Raw genomic sequence first — 24,976 nt, forward strand, 5'->3', positions numbered from 1 at the left:
TGCGCCACTGCACTCCAGCCTGGGCAACAGAGAGGGACTCCGTCTCAAAAAAAAAAAAAAAGCCACCTCTATACTTAGGGTGTATATTTGCATAAGACATTTTGCATTTTTGTATTGTTAAAAGTGCTATTCGTAAGTAACACGGTAGAAATGTGAAATTATTTTTTAATAGATTACAAGGTATGAATTCCCAATGTAAGTACTTGAAGTGGGGTCAAATGTCTTTTCTGTCCTTTCCAGGAACACATACATGCACAGTTATTCAGCATCGTAATATTTGTGTAAACGCCATAAATTATCCTGTATTGTAGCATTTTAATAGACTAAATAATAAGGAAAATAGCAAGATGTTAAATAATGATAAATCTTTATTGTCTTTATTGGTTTACTAAATCTGTAGTCAGCAAATATTATACTGAATCAGACAATGACATTTTTAAAATAACCTGTTAAGTATTTCAGGGTCAAAATCTACTAGCAATGTGAGGACATGTATATCTAAGGAATTCTTATATTAAAATGCTTTAAAAATCAGTAGCCATAAATAATTACCCACTTTAGTACTCTTTTGACCAAAAAAGCTGGTTTTAAAGAAACTGTCAAAATTCAACACTTGATAGCTTACTTAAGGTATAATAAGCTGAACATTTGATGCAAAATAAATCCAGTGATGTTAATTAAAAGATTTGCAGCAAAATTAGTAAAAGATGAAATATACCATCTCCCAGATAATAGTACATAAATCAGAAAAACAAATAGAAGGTTTATATAGCTGGTGGATATTTTAAAAAACCCCTTAGATGTAGAAAAGTACAAGCATTTCTTCTTTTGTAGTTTCTTAATTCCATCCAAAAATACATATTCAAGTCCCAGATCAGAAGCAAACACTATTGGTAAGCTTTTCTGTTTGAAATTCCTCTCTGAGTGAATCTAACGATCTGAAAAATTGAAAATCAATGACAGCTGCAAAATTGAGACAATTTGCAATAATTGAAGCAAACTTTTAAAATCCATAGGGGCAAACTCAACCTTAGGATTGTAAGTTTCTGCTAGAAGTGAAATCTGGATTTCTGGATTTCTAGAATCTAGACGATTCTAGATTTTTTCCCCAGATCATCAACCAAATAAATTCCAAAAGGATTAAGGAAGTAAATGTTAAAATTTCAACTTTAACTAGAAGAAAATATTGAGAAATTTTTTGGGATTTAGAATTGGAATTTTTGTCTGCATCATAGCCACAGAATATTAACATTTGTTTCTATTTCTGCTACTTATTTCTAAGTGATAAATTGTCTACTTTTCTGAGCTTATTATTATCGTGTTTTTACACATGTGTATTGCCTCTCCAGTTCATTTCACTTTTTATTCATTTTTATTTCTCTCAAAGTTATAAGTGTAGACATAGTTGCAAAAGTCAATTAGTACCACAAGGCTGATAACAAAAAGCAGCAGCCTCCTGCCCCACCCAACTCTACCCTCTCTTACATTTTTCTCAGCTGTTTTCTCTGATATTTTCGACCATGGTTTTCAGTAACATACTTGTACTGATGTATCATTACTTATCAGTTAAGGCATTTTCTGTTAATATATGATAATGATTGATGTAATTTTTATCTCACTGTTTCTTAGTCCCCATCCTACTTCCTCATCTTGTATTGTAATTTTTAGTTAGGAAGGTTGTCTAGGAGACATATAATATAAATTTTCAGACATACAAGTTCTCAAAACACTTCCCTCACACGTATTTGATAGTTTGTCTAGACATAGAATCCTACTTGAAAATTATTTTCCTTTAAATAATTGAAGGCCTTACTTCATTGTCTTTTAGTCTTCAGGGTTGCTTTTAAGAAGTCTAACTACATTTGGCTGGGCGCGGTGGCTCATGCCCATAATCCCAGCACTTTGGGAGGCCGAGACAGGTGGATCACGAGGTCAGGAGTTCAAGACCTGCCTGACTAACAGGGTGAAACCCTGTATCTACTAAAAATACAAAAATTAGTCAGGCGTGATGGCGCATGCCTGTAATCCCAGCTACTGAGGAGGCTGAGGCAGGAGAATCACTTGAACCCAGGAGGCGGAGGTTGTAGTAAGCAGAGATGGTGCCATTGCACTCCAGCCTGGGCGACAGAGTGAGACTCCATCTCAAAAAAAAAAAAAAAAGTCTAACTACATTCTTATTGATGTTTCCTTGTTTGATCCGTTGGTTTTTTGTTTGTTTGTTTGTTTGTTTGTTTCCTCTGAGAAGCAGTATTCTCTCTGTTGGTGTGAAAACACAGAACTTAGGGGTTAGTTGGTGTGTGCCTTTTTGTTTACTCTGCTGAAAAGTTTTTTCTGTTTGGAGTTCTGTGTCCTTCTGTTCTGGGGCCGTTCTAAATGATCCTTAGGTTTCTGATGCGGATGATTGACATAGCATTTCTAAAAATTGAAAGGAGGATAAAATGGGAAGTTTGAGATGTGTAATAAGCCAGCCCTGTAGATACACTGAGTATTTGGTTCAGTGTTCAAGTCTGAAGCTCAGGAGTGACGTGGCAGGCGGTTGAACTTTGCAGGTCCTCAATATAAACAGGTAGGAGCAGAAAGAGAGTCCACGTGATCCTGTTAGGAGATGGTGTCCACAGATGATCAGCGGCCTAAGACCGAAGCCATGAGAAACACCATATTTGAGTTGCTGCTCGTGGAAAAGGATCACATAATTGAAGAGGGACGCCAGTTGGAAGTGAAAAGAGGGGAAATAGGAGAGTGTCACATTACAGAGGTCTAGGTAAACAAGGGTAGAAAAAAGCTCAAGAATGATTACAATGTATGTCTAAAGACAAAATATTAATTTGTGATATTAATGGGAGATCATATGCACCCTTATCAAAAATTGTTTTATTTGAATGCTGACACACTTTGAGTAATTGGGTCAGAAGCTGTACTTCAATGGACTAAAGAAAATAAGGAAGTGGAAACTCTGAGGATAAGCTACTTTTATTAGATATTTGGAGAGGGAAGGAAGAAGAGAGATTGGATGGAACATAGAGGGAGACGGGTGGTCCATTTTTTAAAACTACTTTTGGTTGCTACACACGAAGATCCAGATATATTGAAGGCCATAACTGGAGAGAAAATCCGCCTTGTAGGGTAGACAATTATTGTAGTCACAAAACGCAAGAAAATGATGATGTAGCTAACTAGCAGCAGTGAGGCAGTTAGAATCATGGAAGCAGTTGAGTAAGTGAAAGTGATGCCAGAAACTTAAAAAAAAAAAAAAAGTGTGACAGAATTATGGGAATACAGTGGTCGGGAACAGTACTGGAAGACCAGAAATAGGGAGGCTCCCTTTCTTGAACCCTGAATTTGGGAAGGTAGGAGATGGGAAATGCAGTGCTTCCAGAGAAGACCATTATGGATGACATGAGTGTGTCTGGTGAAAGCCATGCTTTGATTAAGAAACAGTAGGCCGGGCGCGGTGGCTCACACCTGTAAATCCCAGCACTTTGGGCGGCCGAGGCGGGTGGATCACGAGGTCAGGAGATCGAGACCATCCTGGCTAACATGGTGAAACCCCGTCTCTACTAAAAAATACAAAAAATTAGCCGGTTGTGGTGGCGGGCACCTGTAGTCCCAGCTACTCAGGAGGCTGAGGCAGGAAAATGGCGTGAACCCAGGAGACGGAGCTTGCAGTGAGCTGAGATCGCACCACTGTACTCCAGCCTGGGTGACAGAGCGAGACTCCATCTCAAAAAAAAAAAAAAAAGAAACAGTAGCAAATAAACATAATAGAGAAGGAAAGTATGGGTATAAATATCCCCCACCCCAACGAAATAATCGGGAATCCAGAAGGCTTCAGAATGAAGTTGGTAGAGCCAGTCAGTGGGTGGTTTTTATGGAACCCCAATACATGGGGGTGTCGTTGCAAGGAGAAGAAGGGGAGTTGGGCTTGGGAAGGAGTTATATACTTGTCAGTGAGGAAGAGTGGGTTTAAGGCTCATAGGAGTGACATAAGAACTGAGGAGCATCCTGGGCAGAATTATTTTAGTGGCTAGTGCCAGTAGGTTGACCAACTCATCATGAAATGTTGTAGCTCAGCTTCTGCATCTTGGCCTCTGAGATATGTTGGCCTTAATTGGCTTAGGAAAGACTAATAGAGATCCTGACTTACATTTATACTGAGAGAAGGGCTTGTTTCCTTTGGGTGAGAAAGAATATGAGTACACATAATTAAAGAAATAGAGGGGCATCTTCAAGCTGGACCAGAGAACATAGAAACTCAGTCAGAGTGGCCCAGTGACTTACAATGGTGTCTCCTCAGTGACATTGTCTTTCCATGTTCGAACATCATAGAAGATGGGCCCTGTAGATTTGGACTAGAAGCCGAAGAATTTTTCTCTATGTTATAAACTGCATTTGTGTCTTCAAAAATGTTAGGATGCCAAAGAATCTAATTAGCTTGCAAATACTTCTATGGTAGTGCTTGTTCTCTGCCTTAACAACTACCATGAGGCTCCTTGCTCACTCTTATTAAAAAGGTATTCCACTCAGTATGGCAATGCTATGCAGTTTTCAACATGCCAGGAATATCTTACAAATATTGTTGGGCTAGTGAAATGGAGATTTATCCAAGCACCGAAGGAACATTTTAAAAATGCCAGAAGTATGTGATTATTATTATTTTCTTTTTTTAGCTTCACAATCTCTGAATGTAGCCCAGGGTGAAATTTAGGTTTGTGTGGACTTGGTTATGGTGAGTGCCTACTACGTGTGAAAGGGAGCTTTATCGCAGTTCTGATTGTTAATGTCACAGAAGCTAAGATTCGTTATGCCTTTTGTATCGATATCTAAGATGAGGAGGGGCTGCAGGGCTTTGGAGACCTTAGCCAGCTGGTTCTCCCCATGTTCTGATGATGAATGGATAGGGTCATTCTTAGTACCCATTTTGCAGATGAGGAAATGAAGAGAGAGAACTTCACATCTGTTAAATTACTTCACCAGTATTAAGGAGTGCGGTAGCACAGAGCTGACAGTGGAATTCAGGCCTTCGTGAAAGCTGAATGCTTTGTGAGTAATAGTCTGCTCTGCAATCCTGGAATTCAATTACGAAATTTTAAAGTCAAAATAATTAATAAAATATTGGTGTTTGTAGGGATGTTTTGCTGCTATTCAGTTCTGCCAAATAATAATTTGTCCCTTTTTTCTTATCATGTTTCTGCCCTTCCTACCATCTAATAACTTTCTAAGGATAAAACTAGCAACAGATGTTAAAATACTTTGTAAATTGTATGACAATATGTAAATATGAGATATTCACACTGGTATTATTTACAAGTATATGTGTTTTGTTGCCTTTAATTATGTCAATGAAAATGTAGACACATGAAAGCAACACAAGTGGTACTTGTAAGCTTATTAAAATCTACTCTTTTGACCCTGTGGTGGGAGAGTTTTATATCTAGAAGTGGAACCCAACTGTAATAGTAAAGTTTTTCTTTTTTAAGACAAGTGGGAAATCTGTCATATATCAGAACTTGGTTGTCTAGTATAGATGTATACATCTTTCTGAAAATTGCATTTGAAAATAAATGTCTGGCATTAGAAATGCCATCATCTCCCTAAGAAACAACCTTAGCATTGATGCAGCTTAGCAAAACTTACGTAGCATTGACCACAAAGCACCCTATTTTGAAAAAAAAAATAAAATAAATGGCTAGAAAACTTTTTTAAAAAAAATCTTGAATAGGAAAAACTTGGAACCAATCCAAATGCCCATCAATGATAGACTGGATAAAGAAAATGTGGCACATATACACCATGGAATACTATGCAGCAATAAAAAAAGGATGATTTCATGTCCTTTGCAGGGACATGGATGAAGCTGGAAACCATCATTCTCAGCAAACTAACACAAGAACAGAAAACCAAACACCACATGTCCTCACTCGTAAGTGGGAGTTGAACAATGAGAACACATGGACACAGGGAGGGGAACGTCACACATTAGGACCTGTCAGAGGGTAGAGGGCTGGGGGAGGGAGAGCATTAGGAGAAATACCTAATGTAGATGATGGCTTGATGGGTGCAGCAAACCACCGTGGCACATGTATACCTATGTAACCTGCACATTCTGCAAATGTATCCCAGAACTTAAAGGATAATAAAAAAGTAAAATAAAAAAACAAATATTGAAGCCTCCACCTGATGTTGGTAATCTATCATATGTGTATAATGATTCTTGTAAGATCTAGATTATGCAGTACCTGCACTCTATGTGTAAAGTCAATACTGTGAGCATCTTAGATACTCAGCTTCTGAGGAAATCATTAGTCATAATACACCTAGAAGTAATGATAAGCATTTAATTAGAAGTAGGCCTGAAGTTTTCAGTGCAATGCAGTAAGTATTTACTGAGTGATTAATATGAGTAAGGATGTGATAGTTGCTATAAGAGCTGCAAAGTTTGTTAAGACACATCTCTGTCCTGGAAACACTGCCAGCTTCAATGAGAATACAACAACGTCAGATATATTCCTTTTGGAAGATACCTTTCCTCCAGATATTTTTGTTTCACAGCTTCTCCAGCCTCCTTCAGCTTCTGTTCTCCCTCTTTACTTTTCTGTCTCAATTTTCCTGCCCAGCCCTTAATTTACTCACAGACTGAATCCACCAGACCAGAGCCCCTTGCTCTTTCTATGTGTGAAACTACTCTTGCACACATCAATCTCCTTTTCTACCACCAGTCTGGGGGAAGTAACTTCTCCCATCAGTATCTCATCTGGATCCTTTTCTCTCCTGATTTCAACTTCTCCCTTGTAACCGTTAATACATTCACTTTGTTATTGTCATAAAATAACCACTTAACACAGAAACAAAAAGCAGTTCCTTGCCTGTACATTCCCTCTCCACTCTTTTTTTTTTTTTTCCTGTTGAGACGGAGTCTTTCTCTGTCACCCAGGCTGGAGTGCAGTGGCATGATCTTAGCTCACTGCAACCTCCACCTCCTGGGTTCAAGCGATTCTCGTGCCTCAGCCTCCCAAGTAACTGGGACTACAGACGTGCCACCACCAAAAATTAGACACTGGCTAATTTTTGTATTTTTAGTAGAGATGGGGTTTCGCCATGTTGGCCTGGCTAGTCTCGAACTCCTGGCTTCAAGTGATCCTCCCGCCTCAGCCTCCCAAAGTGCTGGGATTACAAGCGTGAGCCACCGTTTGCCCAGCTTCCCTTTCTGTTCTTTGTAGCCAATCTTCTCCTCATTCCATCTGTACTTATGTCCCTTGTTGATATTTATGTTATTTAATCTTGCTTCCTTTTATTATTTCGTAGCCAGTCTTTTAGGATGTTTCTCTATTTTATTGGTCTTTGAAAGAACCAGAAATTTTGGTTTGTTGACTATTTCTCCTTTTTTTCTTTAAGTTTTTTTTATTGGCTTTCTATTTCACAAATTTCTGCTCTTTAATATTCTCTTATTTCTGCATCCTATCTATCTACTCTTCTTCTGACTGTCGTATGAATAGTTCATTTATTTTTAATTTTTCTTTTTTTAAAATCATATACTCAGAGCTGTAGCTTTGCCGTTAAGTTCTGCTTTAATGATATCCCACTAGTTTTTAAATGTAGAATAGATTTTATTATTGTTCAGTTATAACTTTGTTATTTTCTCTTTTGCTGATGACTCACTTATGTGTATATTCATTGTGTCTGTTTCATATGCATGGGTTTTGTGTGTTTGCTTTGCTGGTGATTATTTTCCTATTGATTTACAGTAAATTGTATTACACTTAGTTCCGGATCTAGTGTGGAACCTGTGTTGGTAAATATTTGTATGTCCTTGAGAAGAATCAGTTTGCCGTGTGTGTGTGATTCTATGATATATATTCTCATCTGCATATTTTCTTACCCTTTAGCGTCTCTGAGACTGGGGTACGTCTTACAGTGGATGGCATCTTATAATTGATATGGCCCGATTTAAAGTCAGCTGCTACCAGGGAGGATTTGGATTTATGTGTGCCATTCAGCTGAGGACACTATCAATCTGAAACCACTTTAATTAAATTCCCTGCTTTAGCTGGAGAGGGTTTTGTTTTGTTTTGTTTTTATAGAGCCTGGTACTGTGAATTCAGATGGAAAACCTGCATGATTTCTGTCTGGCTTATGAGTCATATTTGCAAGGGAACTTTTTTTGGTGTCATCTGTTTACCCAGTGCCAGAGTTGGAACAAGTTTCCTTACTGTCCCTTTCAGCATGGGAATTTCTGTCTCATTTTCTTTTACGTGAGTCCTTTGGTATCTCAGTTTATGGTTTGCATATGGGAACAACTCCTCTATTAAGACTCTTCATATTGGACTATTTATCTTTCTTAGTGGTACATAAAATATTATTTTTAAAATCCATGGCTTGCTGAATAAGTGGAATACAGCATATTTTAAAATAGAATTTATTTATCATAAATTTCAAATCTACATCATTACTAATTTGTAGAATCTTCTACTATAATTGTGAATGTTTGTTTTGTCTTTCAATTCCATGACGTTTTCAAACAATATACTTTAAAACTATATGGTTCTTACCATCCTGATGGAATGTTCTTTTTTAATCATTATACAGTGTCCCTCTTTATTGTCATTAATACCCTTCACCTTACAGTCCTCTATTGATTAATACTTCATCACGCTTTCTTTTCACGTTTTCCTGGCATATATTGTCCCTCTACTTATTTTTACTTTTCTGGGCTATGGTGGTTAAGACATTGCATTTGTAAGCAGTATTTATTTTATGTGAATTTTTATTTTGATATTCAATCTGATAGACTTTGTTTAATAGTTGTTTTAAATTCTTTTATATTTATTATGATTGTTCTTTTTTTTTTTTTTTGAGATGGAGTCACTCTGTCACACAGGCTGGAGTGCAACGGCATGATCTCAGCTCACTGCAACCTCTACCTCCTGGGTTCAAGCGATTCTTCTGCCTCAGCCTTCCGAGTAGCTGGGACTACAGGTGCCCACCACCAGGCCCGGCTAATTTTTGTATTTTTAGTAGAGACGGGATTTCACTATATTGGCCAGGCTGGTCTCAAACTCCTGACCTCGTGATTCCCTCACCTCGGCCTCCCAAAGTGCAGGGATTATAGGCGTGAGCTACCGCGCCCGGCCTATTGTTGATGTATTTTTATTTGTTGCTGTTAACTTAGTAGTGTGTTTTTAAGTTTCCAAACTTAAGGGATTTTCAAAGTTCCCTGTCTTTCTTAATTACATAAAGGTTACATAAAAGAAGACTATCTGCATAAGAATAATTCTTTGCATTTTTTGAGACTTGCTTTATGGTCCAAAAGATGGCCAACATGTATTAATATACACCATGTTCCAGTGTTAGACATAGTGTTCTATTTTGTTTATTATTTTAAACTGATTCATTAAATATTCAGTATCTTTCCTGATTTTGTCTGGTTCTCTCTGTCAGTTATCAAGAGTGTATAGTGAAGACTTATAGCCATGTGCGGTGGCTCACACCGGTAATTCCAGCACTTTGGGAGGCCAAGGCAGGTGGATCACCTGAGGTCAGGAGTTCGAGACCAGCCTGGCCAACATGATGAAACCCCATCTCTACTAAAAATACAAAAAGTTAGCCGGACATAGTGGTGGCGCCTATAATCCCACCTACTTAGGAGGCTGAGGCAGGAGAACTCCTTGATCCTGGAAGGCAGAGGTTGCAGTGAGCCGAGATCGTGCCACTGCCCTCCAGCTTGAGCAACAAGAGTGAAACTCCGTCTCAAAAAAATAAATAAATAAAAATGAAAATAAAAAGACTTATAAGCAGATATGTCAATTTCTCCTTACATTCCTGACATTTTTACTCTGGGTATTTTCAAATGCTTGTGTTTTATATATATAAACATAGAGTTTTTCGTCTTCCTGTTTAAACTAAATCTTGTTTTCAGTGCTATCTCTTTCCTGGTAATGTTTTTTGCTTAAATTTGTACTTTGCCTTATGTTAATATTAGTACATATCAGCTCTTTTTGGTTTGCATTTGTCACAGCACTTCCACAATTTTACTGTCAACCTTTCTACGTCCTTATGGGCAAAAAAAAAAGTTTGAGGGTTATTCCTCAAATACCTGAGTGCATCAATCCCAGTTGTGTACCCAGAGTGGGAGATTGCCCCCTACAAGCTGTACTTTTGCCAACATTCCATTCCTTCTGACCATGTAAGCTCCCATAGTAATGGAAGTGGTTATGCGGAAGCTGTGGGGCTCTGGAAATCAGTGTCTCCTCAGACCCTGTGTCCCATGGCCCTTGAAACATCTGAGTATTTCCCTTTTGCACCGTACAGCCCACTGAGTAATGGCTGCAGGTTTCTTTGTAGAAGGACTAGGGGAAACATTACAGTATATCCTTGCTACCGTGTTTCAGGGTCCTTCCTCACAGGGACGCAATTCCTTTGGTCAGGGAGTCCCGGATCTGAAATTGGCTCAGTTCTGGGAACTGAACAAGGAATCATTTTCTATAGAGCAGCCACTCGCAGCCTCCTGTTTTCCCACTCTTGCCCTTTTCTGTGGTCATAGAGGTTGAGTAGCACACTCGTCATTTGCCCCTAAGGATGCTATGCCCTACTAACCATCTCCACAATTTGCTGAGAGTCAGGCCCCTTTGGCTGCCCTTTGGCTTGTGGTTATTATGGTAATTGTGGTACCTGGGCTTCTGGTCATTGAGCTTCACCACTTGGACCCCATTATTTAGGATCCTGTCATCCCAGTGGATTTTAATGAGCCCAGCTCTGTGACCTCTTCCTACAGAGAAGAGCTCTAACTGCACTGTTCAGTGATGCTGGTACCCCTCTTCCTGATGCATTCTTTATAGCCTCTGAGTGGGACCTCTGGGAACTTCCATGGATAATCCTTTGCTCAATTTTTATGGACTCACACAATGCATGCTGGTGTGCCTACTTCTCTCAGCCTCCATATTCCTTCCTCTTCCAACCCTAGCACATCTACTCCTCTTGAAATTGGCTATCACTCAGAAGAGACCTACAAGAGAAGAGCCTCTTCCTGAATCACTCCACTACATGATAGCTAATTCTTGCATCACCTTCCGTATATAATCCCTTTTCCCCCTTTTCAGGCCTAGCACTTCCCTAGCTGGGTCTTCCAGGGATGTCTCCTTAATTGTTGTCCTCTTGTCCTGGCAGCCAAGAGAAGAGCTGGGGTGGCTTCTGAGGGGCCATTTGTTGCAAGGTGTGATGGTGTTCACACCAGGACATTTTTACTAAAGAGATCACCAGAGCTAACCTGATAAAATGTCCTGGTGTGGACGCCATCACAGCTGGTGTGGACACCAGGATATTTTATCAGATTAGCTCTAGTGATGTCTTTAGCAATCGCATAGCCACCGTGTGCCAGAGATTGCCAATGCCCCACATTCCCACACAAGACAGGGGGCCGGTGAGAGAACCGGTCCCAGAACTCCATCTCAGTCGCGTTCTCGCAGACTACTTGTGCTCCTGCTGTTAGTTCAGGTTCTACAAAAAGCAAGTGTCAAGATTGGATTTATTTGGAAAAACAGGAAGGGAGCCAGAGGAAGCTGGGACAGCTGTTAGACCTGATGCAGGTCCAACCTCCATGGAGGAGAGGGAAGGAAGGAAGGCTGGGTGAGAAAAGCCTTGGACTGCAGTGCAATTATAAGAAAGTTTTGTTGAAGCCAATGGGAAGTCCTTGAGCCAAAGTCCCCTTCAGAGGAGTCTTGTGTCTCGTAGGATTGCACTTTTATCAGTATTCTTGGAGCTCACCACTCACTACCCTGAAACAAACCTAGACCTCTGTGCAAATGAAGTGATTGGTTTCAGAGCATGACAGCCAAGGCCCTTGGCCAACTTTTTTTTCCTGCAGTTGGAAATGTGGAAGATCTGAAAGGTGTGTACCTACACCTTAACAATATGTATTTAGCATCTTTGTCCCTTTTCCAGATAATGTAACACTTTCAAATTACCTAATTTTTATTGCCACCATTCTACAAATTGTTGACCAATAATTTAGGTCTATCTGTTTTATTTTTGTGAAGATGGGAGATCTGATGTCTATGTTTATGTTCATTTCTTTTTTTAGGATGGACATCAAATTTTCCCACACCATTTGTTGAAAAAATTATTCTTTCTCCATTGAGTTGCCTTTGTTCCTTTGTCAAAAAATAGTTGACTATATTTATTTTGTGGAGTGTGGGGGTTTGGCCTGGCAACAAATATTTTAGTTTTTCTTGTTTCATTTTCTATTATGACCAATAATTTTCAAGTTTATTTCCTTGTTTGTTTGCTTAAATATAAATCTAAACCACAAGCAGGTGCAACCAAGACATTTTATCTCAGGTTTACACTCCTGTCAGATCCTCTTCCAGTCTAATGACCACTGACCGGTTAGCAGGGGATGGGAGAACATTTTCTTAGGTAGCAGCATTGTGAGGCCTGTGGTGGGGGTGGGGGGAAATCAAGGACAAGGACAGGCTCTCATACCTGTCTCCACGTTTACCTGGGACCAGGATGGGCAGGAGACACCAGGTCATGGCTCCTGAGCACCAACTTCATGGTTTGAAGAGACAGAGAATGAGAATTGGTCCTGCATGGGGAGAGAGGAGACAGCCACCTACTCCTCCTGCAGTTAGCTATATTTGTATGAGTCTACTGGGCACTCTGTTCTATTTCATTGATCTGTGTGTCTGTTCTTTTGCCAGTACCATGCTGTCTTGATTACTATAGCTTTATAGTAACTCTTGAAGTGAGACAGTATCAGTCCTCCAACATCATTTTTCAGTATGGTGTTGGCTATTCCAGATCTTTTGCTTTTCCATATAAATTTTAGAATCAATTGTTGATATCTGCAAAATAACTCATTAGGAAAGTGATTGGGATTGCAATGAGTCAATAGATCAAGTTGGGAAGAACTGACATCTTGACAATATTGGGTCTTCCTATCCATGAACATGGAGTATCTCTTTATTTAGTTCTTCTTTGATTTCTTTTGTCTGAGTTTTGTGGTTTTACTCATATAGATCTTGTACACATTTTGTTAGGTTTTTACCTTAGTGTTTTATTTTTTGGTGCTACTGTAAGTTATATAATTTTTATTTCAAGTTTTAATTATTCAGTGCTGGGATATGGGAAAGCAGTTGAGTTTTGTATATTGACTTGTATCCTGCAACCTTGCTATATTTGTTTATTAGCTCCAGGGGTTATTTTGTAGATTCCTTGGCATTTTCTACATAGACATATTAATCTTCAAATAGGGACAGTTGTATTTCTTTCTTTCCAATGTATATATCTTTTGTTTCCTTTTTTGTCTTATTGTAATAACTGTAAGACAAATATATGCTGACGGTAATTGTCTGATTCCTAATTTTAGGAACGTTTGTTAGTTGCTTGATCTTTGGGATCAGCATGGTTCTCAGCTTACATTGTCCCTCAGGACCAATCAGTACCTGAAAATGTGTCACTTGGATTTTCAAACTTCTGTTCCACCTTTTGTACGAGCTGATACTTGTTCCTGGGTTGAATTACCTTTTTTTCTAAGAGCAATTGGCTGCTCTGAGGTCACAATTACCCTGAAGGTGTAAGTACCACAATTCTTCATTTCAAGATAAAAGAAATGCCAGTTTATCCTCTTACCGTTCTGAATTCCTCTGATTTTTCCATTGCCTACAACAAAGTGTTGGCATAAAAATATTCCTTGTGCTTTTTAGAAGACATGGAAGATCCCTCAAAGGCTTTTTAATAATAAGTGAAAGGGGATTTATTCTTCCTTATTGGAGTAATAAAATTTGTTACACTTTTAAGTTCCTATGGAGGGTGGAGGAAGGAGGTGGAAATGAAGATGATGATTTAGGATTCCAAAAATTGCAGTTACTTGTGGATGGCTTTAACTTAAAATAGATCTTCCTCTTGAGATTTTAGTTTGTTCTGAAGAATAATATTACAAAATCCAACATTGCACAATAAAAAAAAGCAAAAGCAATGGAAGATTTATGATGATGATCCTCTGCAGTTCGTTTAAACTGGTACGCTCTGTTGGCCTCGTCTGTCATACTGAGATGCTTTATGATCTTGGTTCTGCCTATATGGATTAAATTAAGTTATACATATGCAATTCTCATTCTGCCTATGAAGTCTCATTTAGTACTCAGCCTTTTTTGCTGTACTCCCAAAGGACAATGATACTGGGAGAAGAAAGTAAGAGGAACACATCACAGAAGAACCAGAGAGGAAGGTAGAGACCCCCAGCGTGTATTTAGATTGAGCCAGAACTGAATTGCTGACTCACCAAAAGGCCAGTCCAGTCACAGATGTGTGCATAAGAAAAGACCTCACCAGACCCTTCATGTCTACCCTTCAACATAAACATCACAGTGTCTCAAAATAGCCAGAACTGCCGCGTTGACAGTTGAGATGGGGAGGGAGGACATCGGTCCCAAGGCTTGTTAGCATTCACAATAGAGGGATAGGAAATTAATAAATGATCTGTTCCTGTCTACACAAAGCTTGGAGACCCAACAGAACATAAGAACCACTCAGATCGGAATTGCGATGTTAGTTTTACTGACAACGACAGGTATATTTGTGGTGGGAGGAAAGGGAGGTTGAATTAAACGAGTTTCTTTCTTTCGGCATGTCTCTTTGCTTAACTGTTGACCCTGATGTGTCTCTTAAGCAGGTGGCAGGAAGCTCTGTGTGTGCGTGAACATACATAGATGTACATGAGCGATGTGCCATGAAATATGAAATCGAGTCGTATGAAAGAGTCAAAACTAAAGGATACAATTTCTGATTGTCCGTCTTTTATGTGATTCCAGGGAAAAATATTATAGTTTTATTTCCATATAAATAAAATGAGAAACTGTCTTGGCAGTAGCTACTGCAGACTTTCTTCTGGGCCAAGTGAGGTAGACTCTATAGATAAGTAGGGAGAAACGGGTAAGGGTGATCAAGCTACTCTGGCACTGGCTTGCTGTCCTCTAGGAGACCAGACGTATTGACATCAGTTTTAATTTATATAAATGCCATGAGTTGTCTCATAATTATGTGGGGATTTGGGAATGAGGGGAAGGAATTGCTTTCCTTAATTTCTCCATATGGAGAATAGGTTCCTTGTCTTATCACACTCCAAATACACCAGGATGGCTAAAGAAGACTCTTTTATGCTGGCTGCTACACTGATAACAGAACCTTCACTCGTAGACCTTACTGTGGGCCTGGCATCCCCATAAGGACCCTCACAGGTGTCTCATTCGGTAGGAAGTACTGTCACTCTCCTTTTATAAATAAGGGAATAAAGCTCAAAAAAGTTATGTCGACAGAGCTCCACCACTCTCGGTTAGAGACAGAACTCAGTCTTAGTTATCCATATTCAAAGTCCACAGAAGACATGGCTTGAGGTTAACAGACTGCTTCCACTACACAGTCAAAAAAATTGCCTCCAGAAATGTCTATGCACCTTGTTCAGGAGACAATCATTCTTTAAGTAAACATTTATCAAACAACTCCCGTGTGCCGAGCATTGTTCAGGTGCCTGAGAGTAAAAAGCCATGAACATAAATGCTAAAAATTCCTTCAAGAGGTTAAATCCTAGTGGAGGGAGAGCCATAGTTAGCACACATAGAAAATATCTTGTGTTTCTGATGGCAGTCAGTGCTGTAGAGAAAAGGAAGGAATATTCAGGGGTGGCTGTTGTGGGAGGTTGGGCCAAGTGTTCAACTTTTACTTTGGCTTCTCACGAGGATCTCAAGAAGCAAGGATTTGAATGAGGTGAGAGAGAGAGAGAGAGAGCCATGAGACACTTGGGTGAAGAGCATTCCAGGCAGATGAAAAACAAGTATGGCATCCAAACGTCATGCTCTGAGGCCAGAATGACAGAAGCAAAAACCCAGTAGGTAAAGATGGGATGTTACTGCTCTAGTTGGAATGGGAAGCCTCTCTGGCATCAGCTAGCAAAAGGTAAAGTAAAAACACTTATGATTCTGAAGGTCAGCTCATGTTTAGGTTACTCCCCCCGCCCCAGTTGCTTCTGTGGACCCATTCTTTTTTTCTACACTCAGAATCATTTCCGGAGCTCCCTGCCACACATCAAAAGGTGCTCTCTTAGGTTGTTTAGAAATACTTTCGGTTGTTGTAGAATAAATATGAGACAGTGCTTATCATTTTCTGAACGGGATCATGAAAGGGTTTACCCTTCTTGAAGCATGTATTTGGTAAGCAGAGAAACTGTTGAGAAGGAGATCCAAGATTGAGAGCATATGGTAATGTCTGCCAGCGAGTGAACCTGTGGGAGAACATGGTGAATGGCTTTGTTCTCTACCTTGACTCTGATTTTTGGACCCATTAGAAATGTTTTTCAAGAAAGTCATCAACCAGAGCTTACACTTTTCTTTGTATTCACTCTGCCATGAGTAGTGCCTGGCATATAGTTACTACCTGCTCCCTGATGAATTAGGGCAAAGCTGTAGTGCCCTCTTCTAAGACTACAGTGGAGTAAACACCGCTAAAATTACTAGGCTTTAATTCAAGATTTTAAATAATACTTGAACAGGAGTAAATCCTGCTCATAGATGGGAAATAACTATTAGTAATAACACAATATGCTATTTAAATAGTATTTCATTTGCAGAGAACATGCTTCTCCAAAGAGATCATAACTTGTGGCAAGAAAATGCTATTTTAGGATAATTACTAGCACCTCTTTTGGTTGTAATAAAAACCAAATTTTGAGTCATTCTTTATGTGCACAATTCCCAGACAGAGAATTGCCTTAAAAACAGATGAGAAGTTTAAAAGAATATAAAATAGTTCTCGGTTTGTGGTATGGCCTCTTTTCAAGTAAAAAAATCAACGCTGTCTATTTTTATTATCTGTGGAACATAAGTCATAGTCAAAAACAATATCCAGTAAGAAGTCTTTAAAGCAATATTCTACCCTCTGAAAACTATTTCTAGAATGCCATTTTAAAAGATGTGTATAGCTGTTACATTGCGGTACCAACACTGTGTGTGTATGCACTTGTGATTGTTAAAAATATTGCTCTATTATGGAAAAGTTAAAATATGTGCAAAGATGAACAGAAGAGTACAATGATCCTCCATTTTATCCATCACTCAACTTCAACAACTATCGATGTGTAGTCAGTTTGGTTTCCTCTATAACCCTACCCACTTGCCTCCTCCCATATTATTTTTGAAGGAAATCCCCAACAGATATAATTTAATCCCTGTATATTTCAGGGATTTTTATGTTTCCTAAAAAGGTACCCTTTTTATTTTATTTATTTATTTTTAAGATGCAGTCTTGCTCTGTCACCCAGGATGGAGCACAGTGGCATAATCTTGGCTCACTGCAACCTCCGCCTCCTGGGTTCAAGCAATTCTCCTTCCTCAGCCTCCCAAGCATCAGGGATTACAGGTGCGCACCACCATGCTCAGCTAATTTTTATATTTTTAGTAGAGATGGGGTTTCACCATGTTGGCCAGGCTGGTCTTGAACTCCTGACCTCTGGTGATCCACCTGCCTTGGCCTCCCAAAGTGCTGGGATCACCAGCGTGAGCCACCGTGCCAGGCCCAAGATACCCTTTTTAAAAGAAAGCATATTCGCCACCAGTTTCACTCCTAAAAAATAATTAGGCTTTAATATCACCAAATACCAAGTCACTGTTCAAAAGTTCAATTAGTTCATGTATATTACAACTTATTTTATTTTGATTAGTTTGTTTTGAGCAGGGTATAGAGAAATGCCAACCATTGTAAGTGGATGATATCTCTTACATTTTTATAATAGGTGCCCCTACAACACTTTTTTCTGCTTAAAAATGAGTTGTTGAAGAAATTAAATCATTTGTTTTGTAGAGTTTCTCTACAGTATGGATTTTCCTGATTCTGTCTCAGTGGTGTAGTTTCACACGATCCTCTGTCCTGTATTTCTTTTAGATAGGTAGTTAGCTCTAGATACTTGATCAGCTTCGGGTTTGAATATTTTAGCAAAATTACTTTATAGGTGGTATGGTGTGTTCTACCAAGAGGAAGCCTGACATATTTAGTTATCCATTTTTGTGATGTTACCAGCCTTTGGGAATCAGTGTCTATGTGTCTTAATTCACTATAATTAGTAAAATGGTGATTTTTTTATTTTGTTCTCAGTTATTCTGTGAAATACTTTTTCTTTAAAGAAAAACTTTTCTTCATTTGGCATAGAGTTATTCAATGATATATTTCCTATACAGGAAATGCAGGATTCTTTCCTTTACCAATTTTCAAAATAATGAGGAGTGTCACTAGCACCTTCCACCGAAAATGAAGAAATCTTTTTTATTTCTTAAGCATTGTAATGAACTCATAGAATTAAACATATTTGATGTGTTTTACTCTTTTGCAATTATTATTGTTGCTGATGTCCAAAACATTTTATCTTTTTTTTTTTTTTTTTTAATACAGTTTCACTCTGTTGCCCAGGCTAGAGTACAATGCTAAGATCATGGCTTACTGCAACCTTAACCCCCTGGGCTCAAGCAATCCTCCCACCCCACCATCCCAAGTAGCTGGGACTACAGGTGCACACCACCACACCTGGCTAATTTTGTATTTTGTGTAGAGATGAGGTCTTGCTATGTTGCTTAGGCTGGTCTGAAACTCTTGGCTTCCAGTGATCCTCTGGCCCTGGCCTCCCAAGGTGTTGCAATTGCAGACATGAGCCACTGCACCCGGCTAAAATGTTCCATCTTTACATTCACTTTGGGTCCTTTTAACATGACCTTCTCTGCTATCTTCTTGGATATGACACTCCAGGTTCATTTTGAACAATTTTTTTCCTGGAGACCTGGATTGAGCCGTTTCTCCAGGCAGCTCTGGATCTGTAATACATTGTGGAAGGGCTAAATTGAGCTAGTTAACATGTGCGTTACCTCACATACTCACCAATTTTTGTAATGAAAACGCTTAAAATCTACTCGATTAATTTACAAGAATACAATATATTGTTATTAACTATTACTACTGTGTTGTATAACAGATCTCTTGAACTTACCTTTCTTACCAAACTAACATTTTGAATCAGTTTTGTTGTTATGTTTCTGTTCCATTGCCGTGATTGTCTTCGGTACAAGAGGCTTCTTTAATATACATATAGGAATTTCTTGTCTTCCATACTCACAACTTTCTCTTAAATCTTTTTTTTAAATTTCTCTTTGATTTAAAAACTTTTCCTCATTTTATTTCTGTTTTCATTAAGACATTAGCTGTTGTGCTTATTACTCTTGTGTTACTGTTTTTTGTTTTTTTGTTTTTTTTTTTTTTTGAGACAGTGTCTTGCTCTGTCGCCCAGGCTGGAGTGCAGTAGCGTGATCTCGGCTCTCTGCAAGCTCAGCCTCCCGGGTTCACGCCATTCTCCTGCCTCAGCCTCCCGAGTAGCTGGGACTACAGGCGCCTGCCACCACGCCCAGCTAATTTTTTTATATTTTTAGTAGAGACAGGGTTTCACCATGTTAGCCAGGATGGTCTCGATCTCCTGACCTCGTGATCCGCCCGTCTCGGCCTCCCAAAGTGCTGGGATTACAGGCGTGAGCCACCGCGCCCGGCCGTGTTACTTCTAATTCAGTTTTCATGTGTGAATGATCATTTTAAATTTCAAATTATTTACTAAGTTCTTGTACCTTATGTCTGAGTTTTTTCAATTTTGATTTTTTTTTTCATAGCCTTTATCATTTTACTAATATCTTTTAGCATGTTTTAAAACATTAGGCAACAGTCCTTATCTGTTCAGTAGACATGTCTTCCTGGCATGTTTGTTTGATAGACATGTCTTTCTCTCATTGGTCTGCAGAGCCATTATTTTGCTCCTGTTTTCTTTTAATAAGTTTGTTTAGGAATCATTTGCAATCTCCTGTATTCCATCTTTTCATCTCCTTGTTGTTTCTTCTTTCCCACTTCTCTCTCTCTTTGTTTTTCTTCCTCCCTTCTTGGTTAGTTGAGGCATAATTTGTAAACATTAAAAATGCACAAACCTTAAGTGTTCCTTTCAGTGGTTCCTTTTAAACCAAAACATTAAAACTGTTGTGTTTCCCAATCTATTTACTTCACACTTCTCTGAGGAGGTGATCATTGCTCTGATTTCTCAGCATAGATTAATTTTGTGTATGCTTGTACTTTTATAAATGGAATCATATGGCGTGTATAATTTTGGCTCTGCTTTTTTCACTTTTTTTTTTTAGAGTAACTTGATATTGATATAGCAGCAACTTCTTCCTTTTTATTGTTAAGTAGCATTTCATCATAGTTATAGATCCCAGTGTGTCCATTCCCCTATTCGTGGACATTTGGGTTTCCAGTTTGGGGTTATTATTAGCAGGGCTGCTGTGAACATTCTTCTGTGAGTCTTTTTGTATTCATGTTTCATTTCCCTTGGAATGAATAGGTGAGGGTAGGTTTTCTGAGTCATGTTATACATACATAAACTTATACATCTATGTATAAATGTATAAGGAATTGTCAAACACTTCTCCAAAGTGGTTTGCCATTTTACACTCTCAAAAGCACTGTGTGAAAATTTCAGTTGTTCTACATTCTCCCCAACATGTGAGACTTTGTCAGTCTTTTTGATGTAAGTCAACTCTTATGAGTATGAAATGGCATAATGAAAAGAATTTTTACTTTGCTAAAGTCTGATTTATCAACTTTTTTTGTCTTATGGTTAGTCCTTTTTGTGTCTTATCTAAGAAACTTTGAGGATGTAAAGACTTTTTTAATGTTTTCTTTTAGAAGGCCTTATGTTTCTGTCTTCTACATTGAAATACTTATTTTTCTTATTGGAGTAAGGATTTTTTTTTTTCCAAACAGATATCCCATTGTTCTCGCACCATCTGATATAAATAAATAAATAAATAAATAAATAAATAAAATAAAACTTTCCTACCCCCATTGAATTGGCTCTCCACCTTTTGTAAAAAATCAGATGACCTTATACGTGCAAATCTCCTTCCGGGTCCTTATACCAATACCATACTCTATTAATGTAGCTTTATAATAACTCTTGAATTCAGATAATGTAAGTCCTTCACCTTTGTTCTTTTTTAAAAAATGTATTTTTTTACTATTTCAGATGCCTTATATTTTTACATAAATTTTAGAATCAGCATATCAGTCCCTTTATTAAAAAAAAAAAAAAAAAACTCTTGATTGGGATTGTCTTGAATCCATAGAACAATTTGGGGCAAATGGATCTTAACAATACTGAATCTTTCTACCCAAAAATATATTATACCTTTATAGTTATTTCAGCTTTCTTTAAATTCTCTCAGCAGTGTTTGTAGTTTTCATACTTTTATTTGATTTATTGTTAGATAGTTGATGTTTTATAATAGCAGCACAAATTATATTGTTTTAAAACACGACTTTCCCCAGTGGTCTTTTCCAGGATGTGTAAAAATACAATTGATTTTTAAATGTCTACCTTGTATCTTATGGGATCAATATTAAGTTCACTTATTTAGTTCTGAGTAAATTCACTTATTGGTTCTAACAGGTTTTGTTATGTTTATAAATTCCATAGTGTTTTCTAGGTATACAACCATGTTTTTTATATATAAACACATATATATGTTTGATTTCTTCCTTTCCAATTTTTTTTCTTTATTAACTGGCTGGGGATTTCAGTACAATGAATTAGGACAAGCAGACATCCTTGTTTTATTTCTGAACTAAAAAGAAAATATCACATACCATTGAGTATGTTAACTGTAGGTGTTTCATAGATAGCATTTATGTAATTGTCTAAGTTTACTTCTAGGCTTAACCTGCAGAGAGTTTTTTCCTGTTTGTAATGATAAACTGCTGTTGATTTTTTTTTCCATGTTTTTTACTAAAATTTTACTTACTAAAATTATCATATTTGTTTTTCTTTATTCTATAAATGTGGCAAGTTACGCTGATTGCTTTTCAAATGTTAACACCAATTTGTATTATTGGGGTAAACCCCAATTTGTTACGATATATTATCCACTGTAGAAATTGCTGCATTTTATTTGATGATGTTTTATTAAGGATTTTTTTTTTTTTTTTTTGCTTATGCTCATGAGGTGTATTTGTCTATAAATTCATTTTTTTCTTTCATAATATCTTTTTTAGTTTTCCATATCAACATCAGGGTAAAGCTGGCTTCATAAAATGAGTCAGGAAGTATACCAACTCATTTGTTTGTTTGTTTGAGATGGAGTCTCACTCTGTCACCCCGGCTGGAGTGCAGTGGCGCCATCTCGGCTCACTGCAAGCTCCGCCTCCCAGGTCCACGCTGTTCTCCTGCCTCAGCCTCCCGAGTAGCTGGGACTACAGGTGCCTGCCACCAAGCCTGGCTAATTTTTTTTTTTTTTTTTTGTATTTTTAGTAGAGACGGGGTTTCACAGTGTTAGCCAGGATGGTCTCGATCTCCTGACCTCGTGATCCACTCGCCTTGGCCTCCCAAAGTGCTGGGATTACAGGCTGCTTGTTTTTTTTTTCAGTATTTACACTTTATTTCAGGGAGTAGGGTGGCAGTGTACAGTTGAGACAGCACTCGTGATCCTCAGATAATTCTTCTGGACACTCTACGTCACATACTCAGGTACACTTATTCTTTCACCACGGCCACATCCGAAGAAATAGCTACTGACAAAAGTTTCTTTTTATTGTGACTCATGCCAGTAATCAGGTTCACATTTGACTTTAAATCAGTTGTTGGATACTCATTTGGCTAACATGTCCATAAAGTTTTACACAAAGAACAATTTTTTATTGAAAAATTTTTGCCTCTTCTAAAGTGAATACATATATTACTACTTCAGTTTATAACTTGCAAGGTACTTTTATTCAATCTTCATGACAACCTTGAAAAGCAGGCATTTTTTCTACTTACAGATGAAAAAAAAACTGAGGCTCAGAAGTTAAATTACCTGCCTAAATCTATGTGCTTTGTATAACAGAGCGAAGAAGAAATTATTGAATAATTAGAATGATCATCACTAGTATCGGAAGCTTTTGTGCCTGCTGGTAACTAAAAGAAAAATTCTTCAGAGAACATGATCACCTGAGAATCTGTTCATAAATCAGCCCCAGTTGAGTTAGTTATAATTTAGAGAATATTTTTAGGAAATATATATTTATATTTATCTAATAGGCAATATAAAATATATAGCATATATAATATAACATATATAATATAAAATACATTTGTTTTGTGTTGACACATTCAACAAACACTTTGGCAATTCATTTTTACCCATTGGACTTCAAAACAACTGTTTATGATCATCTCTGTTTTACAGTGGAAAAACTGAGGCACAATGATGTTAAACAGTTTGCTCATGTATCTGGTCATAGAGGCAGGATTCAATATTCCATGTCATCTCATTCTAAATCTTACATTCTTTGCTTTTGATACCATGCTACCTAGTGATAAAACTTTCAAAATGTTGCAAGATAGCTGACTGGATGAACTAGCTATTGCAACTTACACATGGCTACCCAAACAAATGCACTTGCTCTGTAATAAGCTCTATGAAGTTCAAAGACCAGAGCAATGAGGAGAATGAATAAATGGATAGAAAAGACTTGAGACCTAACTTCAGCCTAACAGGCCGTACATTCTTTTTAGGTATATAAGGAAAATGACCAGTTTTCCCAGAAGGCATATATGTGTTTCTGTTATCAGTTGTAATAAAATATGACCCAGATATATCTTATTGTGTTCTCTGCCACCTACTCTCCGGGCAGTTCTGACGCCATCAGCACATTCCGCCAGATGCATTCTAATGTCACTACCATAGCTCGTGGCAGCCAGATTCTCACGTTGCATATCCACTTCACAGCCTCTTTCTCAGGTTTAATTGACCATACTGCGTCATTTTTCTAGTAGGCTAACTAAGGAGAAAAATATAATACCTGAGATCCACACATTTGATCAAATCAGTCTTGTCATCTCTGCCTAGAACTTCAAAAGCTGATATCCTGGGAATCTTGCTGCTCGGAGACAGCCATAGGCAAGCTTAAAAACAGCAGATTAGCCATAGCTGTGAATGTTTGTTTTTACGTGTGATGCTCTGACTCTTTTACCTTCTGAGCAAACTCACCTTAAAGATCTCAGTATTTTAAAAAATTAGCCAGGCGTAGTGGTGGGCACCTATAATCCCAGCTACTCGGGAGGCTGAGGTAGGAGAATCGCTTGAACCCAGGAGGTAGAGGTTGCAGTGAGCCAAGGCTGCACCATTGCACGCTAGCCCAGGTGACAGTGTAAGACTCCATCTAAAAAAAAAAAAAAAAAAAAAAACTCAGTATTTTAATGCTCATACTGTTTTTCATAATAGACATTTGAAATCAGCTATGGCAAGCTGAATACACACAGAGATATGTTTAAGTGTATACGTTAGGGTATATATATGTATATGTACATACTTTTTGTCACTGAGCAAAATCAAGTTGCCTTTGATATTTCTACTTCAGAGTAGATCAAACTTGAGTTTTGGTGGAGCAGAAATAGTGCTGGCCCCAGGCCAAAGAAAGAAAAAATAAAGACAAGCTTCTTTGCATGCCACCCCTTTGCAGCATCTCTGACCTTTCTCTAACCAGTCCTCTTGCCTCAGCATTATTGACTGTATTGGTCAGGATTCTTCTCAGGGCATCACTCATGGGACTAGAAGACTTTTGTTAAGTCAGAAACCTACCATTTACTAGTAGTATGTTCTTTGTCAAATAACCACTTTGAAACTCTTCTGAGCTCCATATAGCTGTAATATTAAGCAGTCTCTGAGTGGCACCTTCTGAAAACTGGCCCTGAGCAATCTACTGTCACAGTGCTGGCTGCCATATTGGTCTCTACTCAATGATAGCACCGTGGTCTCTGACGGGAGACTTTGTCAGCATCTCCTGGGACTCTTGCTTTTATTCCTCTAACAATGTAGGAAGGCAAATAGTGTATAAGCAATATAATATAAATATGGACTACATATTAGTTTGGGGA

At 38.1% G+C, this 24,976-nt stretch overlaps 1 protein-coding gene across 1 annotated transcript in view; it reads left to right on the forward strand.

Annotated features, from left to right (window-relative positions):
• The window catches only part of FMN2 (formin 2), a 396,271-nt gene that overhangs the window by 331,192 nt on the left and 40,103 nt on the right, over positions 1-24,976 (forward strand). The window lies entirely within an intron of this gene.

The sequence above is a fragment of the Colobus angolensis genome, unplaced genomic scaffold, assembly GCF_000951035.1.
Source record: "Colobus angolensis palliatus isolate OR3802 unplaced genomic scaffold, Cang.pa_1.0 Scaffold40, whole genome shotgun sequence".
NCBI classification, from domain to species: Eukaryota; Metazoa; Chordata; class Mammalia; order Primates; family Cercopithecidae; genus Colobus; species Colobus angolensis.